At 37.0% G+C, this 7,572-nt stretch overlaps 1 pseudogene; it reads right to left on the reverse strand.

Annotated features, from left to right (window-relative positions):
- LOC140237441 (uncharacterized) lies at positions 1–7,289 on the reverse strand (annotated as a pseudogene).
- Positions 7,290–7,572: the final 283 nt, after the last annotated feature.

Genomic DNA, 7,572 nt, shown 5'->3' on the forward strand with positions numbered 1-7,572 from the left:
TCATAATCCAAGGACTAACTGGTTGTAAGCCACGTCGCCTCGAGTCGAAATATCGTCTATGTTACCGGCAGATGACGCCCTTCGCCTCCCGCGCGCCCCTCGTATCAACTTTGAGTAACAATCCCCTTCTTCAGCGAAAGTTAGTGTATCGGGTTTTGTCGCAAGCTCTGGGGGCGTTGGGCAGCGTGTCCGCAGGGAACCAGTTCGCTTCCTGCCCAGCGAGTTGTTGCAAGCAGCCTCCTGTAGCAACATGCGATGTCGCGCCATGGTCCTAGGCGACCACGCCTCGCGGCTTGGGTAACCAGCACTAGAAGTCTTGGACAGCACTGACCGGACCTTTGATGAAGGTGGCTTCAGCGCAACCTTTGGTTGCCCCTCCCCTCGGGGATATCTTCCGCTTGATTCTGAGCTGTGTCTTCCCTTCGCCTCAGTGAATAAATTTCTGTTTTCGTCGCATGGCGAAGAATCCACACCATCCTTGCTTACCGCAATTGGTAGAACTTGGCGCCATCCCTTGGCACAGTTTTTGATCTTCGTTGGACTAGGTGTGGGAACACTATCAGGAGTGCTAGGACTATTTGACTCGGCTTTCACTTCGAGGCTGAAATAAAACGGGTCTGGATGGCTGACTTGTCGCTGGAGAGCCTCAGTCAATTGCTTCCTTGGACGACTTCCCCGAAGGCGAACACTTGGTCGTCTATTCGTGTCACCGACGTCAACGATTTCAGTGACGACATAGGCCAGTGGATCGCGACACGGTGAGTCTCTTGAGCCTGGCGTACTAGCCTCGGATTGAGTGCGTTGTTTACCTCGGTTCAACATCGAACCCGTTTGGGCTCTTGGCCGCTTGTCTAGATCGTCCATGGCCGTCGATTGCTCGCGTTCGGGGCTGCTCATATGCCAGTCCAATGTGTGGGATTTTTGGAAGGCAATTTTGAGCGGCAGCGCCAAGGTTTCACGTAGTGCCGCCACAGACGGGGACGGGAGATCAGGATCAACCACGGGTGTATCGTCCGAGGAACTGCTGGTTGGCTCGAAAGAGGAGCGTAGGCTGAAGGAGTAATCCCCTGACAATGTGGGTATGTTGACCGTAGGTGAAGCCACGTCTTTTTGAAGAGATATAACCGATACCTGATCTGTCAAGAGGTATAAATGGAAAAGAACCAACCGGAAATAATTCAGATGGATAGAATTTGTAAAACGATACACAGTGTCGATTAAAGCAACTATAATCGTCTATCGCGGTCACACACTACAACCTTGTACCGTCCTCGTATTTTGAAGTGTTTATCAATTCTTACTGATGATATAAATAGTCTCTTTTTACTTTTGATTGATATCTCCGTTTTCTTACATGATTATATACATTCATTTAAAAATGCAATCATTTGCATTTGAACTCGTGATTGGTGAATTCATGAACCTAAAGACCAAGAATAGGAGATCAATAATCTTCCTGATTAACAGCCTTATATGTAAAGATATATGATACGCACACACACACACATACATATATATATATATATATATATACAGCAAAAAAAAAAGAAAGAAAACAATTTTTCTCAAAGAATGTTTTGCAATCCAAATTGAAACGAAATAAGAGAAGAAGAAATATGAAAAATGGCAGAATTTTGAATTGATTTCTCAAATTAGAAAATTTGTAAATTATGTTTGGTTCTTGAATCTGTCTCATGAATTCTTAACTTACTAAATTGAATGAATGAAATAAAGATATCTTGTTATTTTAATCATCTTTGTTTCCTTACTCCCTATGTCATTTTCAAGTTTGAGTTGACAGAAAAATTTTTATTTCCCCTCTTAAGTTTAACTCTTTGCTTTTGTTTTAGGTTATAAAGAGATAAAGAGAAAGAAAAATTATTTTTGCTATTTCATTAAAGGTATAATTTACATTTTGCAGATGAAACAAAAAACCAGCATCAGTGCTTCAAAATATTTCTAAAATGTGAGTTTGGGATAGAAACAACCGCTGTGAAAATTTGAATCCGTACAATCAATGTTAAGTATTGTTAAATACACAAAATGTGTACAATAGTTATAATAAGAATGGTACCAGACTAAACCGTCTACAGTTATGGTTTAGTGAGAAAAATGCTGATATCTCCTTATATTTTAGGCTTTATTGTGAAAATTTTATATGATACGATGTTTTGTGATACAACAGACCTACACATATGCATCAAATGTGATATCTTGAACATTCTTTAAATCACTGCTCCCAAAGGTAAACTGGACCTTTAATGTCTCTCATTGTGTTAAACTGGTCTTTCGTTATCATTGTTATCTTGAAGGGCATTTGCAAATGAAAGATAATATGTCAATCTTTACAATTCTTACTTTTGTGCCTTAGAGGAGCAAAACTATGTGTTCACTACTGCTTAAAGTTGATAGCCAATTGAATTACCTTTAATATGGTATATAATACATTGGTTTTCATCAAAATCCTCTATGAAAATTCTGAACTCGAAAATGTGTATTTTTTTTTTAGCTGAGTGTATATATAATATACAAGAATATACTTTCTTTTTTTTTTCATTACCTTCCTCATCATGTTCTTTCTTCGTCGTCTTCCCAAAAGTGAATCTGGGGAGAGGAAGGGAAGAGACACTTACAATTTCGATTCTAAATGACGTCTAATGGTTTTTCCAATTTTATGACGCGATGTCAGAACACACACACACACACACACAGGATACAAAACGAAACTCGTTGCGTTATACCTATACAAGGACTGCTCGAATATCCTCGCACTGATACCAATATGTACTAGTTTGTGCAACACTAACAACAAATCATATTGTGAAATATGGAATTGTTACGGTGACAAAAAAAAACAACAACAACACTCTCTGGCAGTAGAAGGTGAATGAAAGGGGCACTACAGACCAAAACAAAAATTATACGCAGAGGATCGAATTAAACAGCGATATGCTAGAACCTTCTGTTAGAATGCCATGAACATAATCATGAGGAAGTCACTTTCAAAGGGGCTCCGATCAGACATTTCTTTTTATATGTGATATAAAGGCAGTTGAAGGTAAGACATCATGCCTCCTCGTATTCTCGAAGTGAATTGTTGCACTAAATGAATATGATAATACGTTGGATCTCTAGTGCAATGTGATGTGCTACGCTTCTCATCTCCTGATCATTGTGTTTGATGTCGAAATAACAATAATGCATTGTGAACAAACATCTCTTAGGGAGGAAAAAACAAACAAACTGTGGTAAGCATACCTGCGTTGGGACTTCATGAGCATCGATAACTTCTGGAAGAATTTGGCCATGATGACCACTTGAATGGCGCAACACAAGAGTGCCAGTACACCAAAGACGGTGCCAGTTATGGCTAGAGGGAGAGCTGTAACAACAACAATAAAAAAAAAAAAGAGATGGGGGTTAACATACAGGGATGCTTCGATCCCTCTCAAATGAGTTCATTCCTCTAAAATTGTCAACTGCATTGTTTATCTTCTTTCTTCATATTTGCTTCAATGATATGATATTAGTCGAGCTGCACATTTGTTTTTAGCTCTTGAGTTAAACAAGTTTCAAAGGAAAAGTCGTTGACGAAGCTGTTCATGATGGACATGGCGCGACTCGAAATTCCAGTATCGGTTCAATAAGTCGCGACTACTATTTGATGAGAGGATATATATATAATATCATTCGATAAAATTCTTGGATGAAAATTTTCTACGAATTCACTCTATCACCTGCCAGACGAGGGATGGGGCGATAAGAATGCCTAAAGGGAACAATACCTATACTTCCATTTCTCCTCTAACCATGTCGCAATGCATTTCACTGCGATATAATGATGATTGAGCTTTTATAACGCATATAACATACCAATGTTCCCTGTGCGTTTTACTAATAACTTTTATCCATTTCACACACATTATCACCAAAACATATTGACAAAATTAGACAATAACATACTAAATATACAACACACAACTTACTGAAGTTGTACAGATTGATATACGTATCTTCAAAAAAAAAAAGTGGTATACAAGTAAATATTCACGAGAACAACCATATAGGATTTTACCAGATAAAAAATATCGTTCCTTTGCATGACGTAGACCATTCAATATTTGTTTTATAAAGCACTTCGAAGTAAACGGATATCATCGGATGAAGACCAAGCCCGATGATGACCTGACTACAACGACAACCGTTTCTCAGGGCAAGGAGAATGGAATACTGAGAGATTGATGAAGAGCCTATGGAGTAATCTACGTGAATGGTGACGTCACCATAAGCTCCCCAAAACTGGATATTTGCACGCAAATACCATGAAATGTTTGGTGAAGAGCAGTCTTCAGATAAATGAAATCAACAATGATTTGATGAGATCAGAGTGGTAGATCTCCTCGACTCCAAGCTCGACCTTGGTTTTAACGTGCAGGACCAAGGCGATCTAGATCGACAGAATTACACACCGCATCCAACCTGAAATACTTCGGACGGAAAGAGCTGATCAACAGCGACCACTGATTGTAAAGTTCGACCGGTACAATAGATTCGTCAAAAAACGTAAGCCGCCAGAAGGTAGCTGAAGAGAATTCCGATATAAAATATTATATTCGCGAAGACCTGACATCGTCTAGGCAGTTCTGAGGGTCCCATATCGTACAAGCTTTGCTTTTTAGTGGGACCCTCCATTTCCATTCCCATCCTTGTAGTATGCATAATATGTATATACCTTAAAAATGTCATTATATTGTTACTCATGATCACATGTACTTTGTGAATTTACGTTTTTGAAATTATTACAAATATGTTTGTTTAATGCATTGTATATAATTTTCCCTGTTTATTTCATGGAAAATTGAATAAAGTTGAATTGACTTGTTCATTCGCGCTGCTTCTAGAAAGCGACTCGATCACCACGGCATGGTCCAATGATGGCAAAATTCGTGCATTGAAAAGAGACCATGAACTACATGTACTGTATATCAGTAAAATATAAGTCAACTGGATTTACTTGTATTTTAGAGTAGCGACGTTTCACGTCAGGCCGAGTGATCAAAATACAAGTAATCCCAGTTGACTAGATAATGATTTACTGATGTAGTTCATGATCTAATTTACCTGGATGACTAAGAACATTCACAGACATACACTGAAAAGAGACAACAAGATTATAAACATCCAACATCGGGCAGATCTTGGAAATCTGTGATGTAACTACGTGATCTTGAATTCACGAGCAAGATGAAGATCCTTTAGCAATTTAAACGTATGTGTTGGCAACGCATAACTCGAGGTAATCTATCAGTGTAAACACCTCGGTCAAAATGTCAGTGTCATTATCGATCGTAATCTAATTTGATCTCAGCAAATCGAAACTGTAAGACTTAAAGGGACCTGCTGTGAAATACAAATGCATGTTGACTTGTATTATTTCATAACACCCTGATAAGTACTCATGTGGCGAAAATGATATCTACACGTAATTACATGTCATGTATCTTTATGATACTATTTTACTATTTTTTTTTTTGCGATTTCTTTCTCGAACCAAATGACATTGCTTTAGTCTTATATACATTTAATGTCACCTTGTTTACTTTCATCCACTGGCAAGTCTTATCGAACTATAATTACATTTCGTCTTGTAATAATTGCATATTATCATTTCTACAAAATATTACTGTGTCGTCTGCATGAAGAGACAATTTGACATTCAATGCCATATGTATATTACACAGGTCATTTATAATAAAAACATGCAAAACAACAATGGACCCCTGCCAGCGTAAAACCGTGGGGTACTCCTGATTTCACCGTTAGATATTCACTGAGAACTCTATCTGTAGAAACATTTTGTTGTCTATTGCTTGAATAATTTGGGAATAACTGTAGTTCCTATATTCCTGTGTCGCTCGAGTGAATAAATCATGTGGAAAGAGGTCAAAGGCTTTTCGTAAATCCAAAAATAAACTTCCAGTGCAGAAACCAGTGTATCGATTCTGTAATAGATATTCGTTGATATCACATAATGTTGTCGAATTTGAATGAAATTTTCTGAAGCCAGATTGGACCTGATTTAACAATGAGTGCTCTATGGAATACATATACAATTGATTACGGATAGCTTTTTTTTTTATATCTTGGTTATAACAGGTAATAGCGATATTGGTATGTAACTATTCAAATCAGTTTTACACCATTGTAAATAGGGAAAATTTTCGCAGTTTTGAAATCAGATGGTTTCGTTGCTATGGAGGGAGATTTGTGGAATAAGACAAACAGTTGTTCACAAATGTGGTCAGTTGCTAATTTTAGTAATCTTGGATGCATACCTAGAATTCCTATAGACTTACTGCAATCTATACTTTTCAATTCTTTTTAACATATTCAGAATCTATTTCAGAAAATTCAAAACATGTATGTGATATACATCATCAATAGGTTATTTCAAATAGGGTGTCATATTATTGCCAATATGAATACCTAGATCATCATTTGTATTACACTCTTCATTAGATAATTCATTGAAAGCATCTGCTAAATTGTCACTTATAATTCTTTTGTTTTTTATATACCTCATACTTCATCAATGGAAACAAATAACACATAAAATATACAATAATTTTGCATCAAATTCATAGTAATTACACTGTGATGGATTATTTCGCAAACATAAGTGTGTAATCTTGTGTCAGCATTATCACAAATATTACACCTCATCATCTTTTTTTTTACTGAATTCCATCACTTTAAGTACAAATTCTATTTATTGTGTCATTAACAAAACCTTTATGTTCACATTCATTCTACCTCTTTTGAATTTCAATATCCATTGATTGAAGTTTTATGTCGAATAAATAATTACCCCCACCCCCTCCTCTCCCAAGCCATATTGATTACTTTGTATACTCCTCTAGTTCCTTATTCTCACCTTACTTCCCACTTCCCGTATTCACTCATATCTTTATTAGGCCTACTTATACAAACATATATATATATATATATATATATATATATATATAAAACTCTTGAGAAAAAAATTTTAAAAAATCATACAGTTTTCATTTCCTGATAGGTGTTCAACACTATGTAACAAACAAACATATATAACAAACCAACATATTGATAATGGTATGGATTACAAAGTTAGTCAAACTTAGTTTCGCCGTCTGCCTGGTAGAAAGTATTACCCGGCACATTGTGAAAGCGAGAAGAACGGGCAAAAAGAAATACAATATAGGCTACTTACGCCAGACCGCACAATAATAGTGTTAACTTACATGCATCCATACACTGTATACCTTTAGGGAAAACGATGTCCTCAGATATAGCGAAAAGCATACAAACTGACGCAGAAAAAATAAATATGTCGACAGACACGCATGAAGTCAGCCATCTTCCACAGAATTACGTTTGATGGCCTTCGTTTGCTGTTATTCGCGTGCTAACAGTACTACAGAATATCGTGGATAAGTTATCCTTTACAATCCACCTACTTTCCCCTTATTGTTACATATTTTATTACTTGAGTACTTCGAAAGTGAAAGTTGCGAGGTGTACTTCAAACAA

Source organism: Diadema setosum, chromosome 14 (genome assembly GCF_964275005.1).
Source record: "Diadema setosum chromosome 14, eeDiaSeto1, whole genome shotgun sequence".
Taxonomy (NCBI): Eukaryota; Metazoa; Echinodermata; class Echinoidea; order Diadematoida; family Diadematidae; genus Diadema; species Diadema setosum.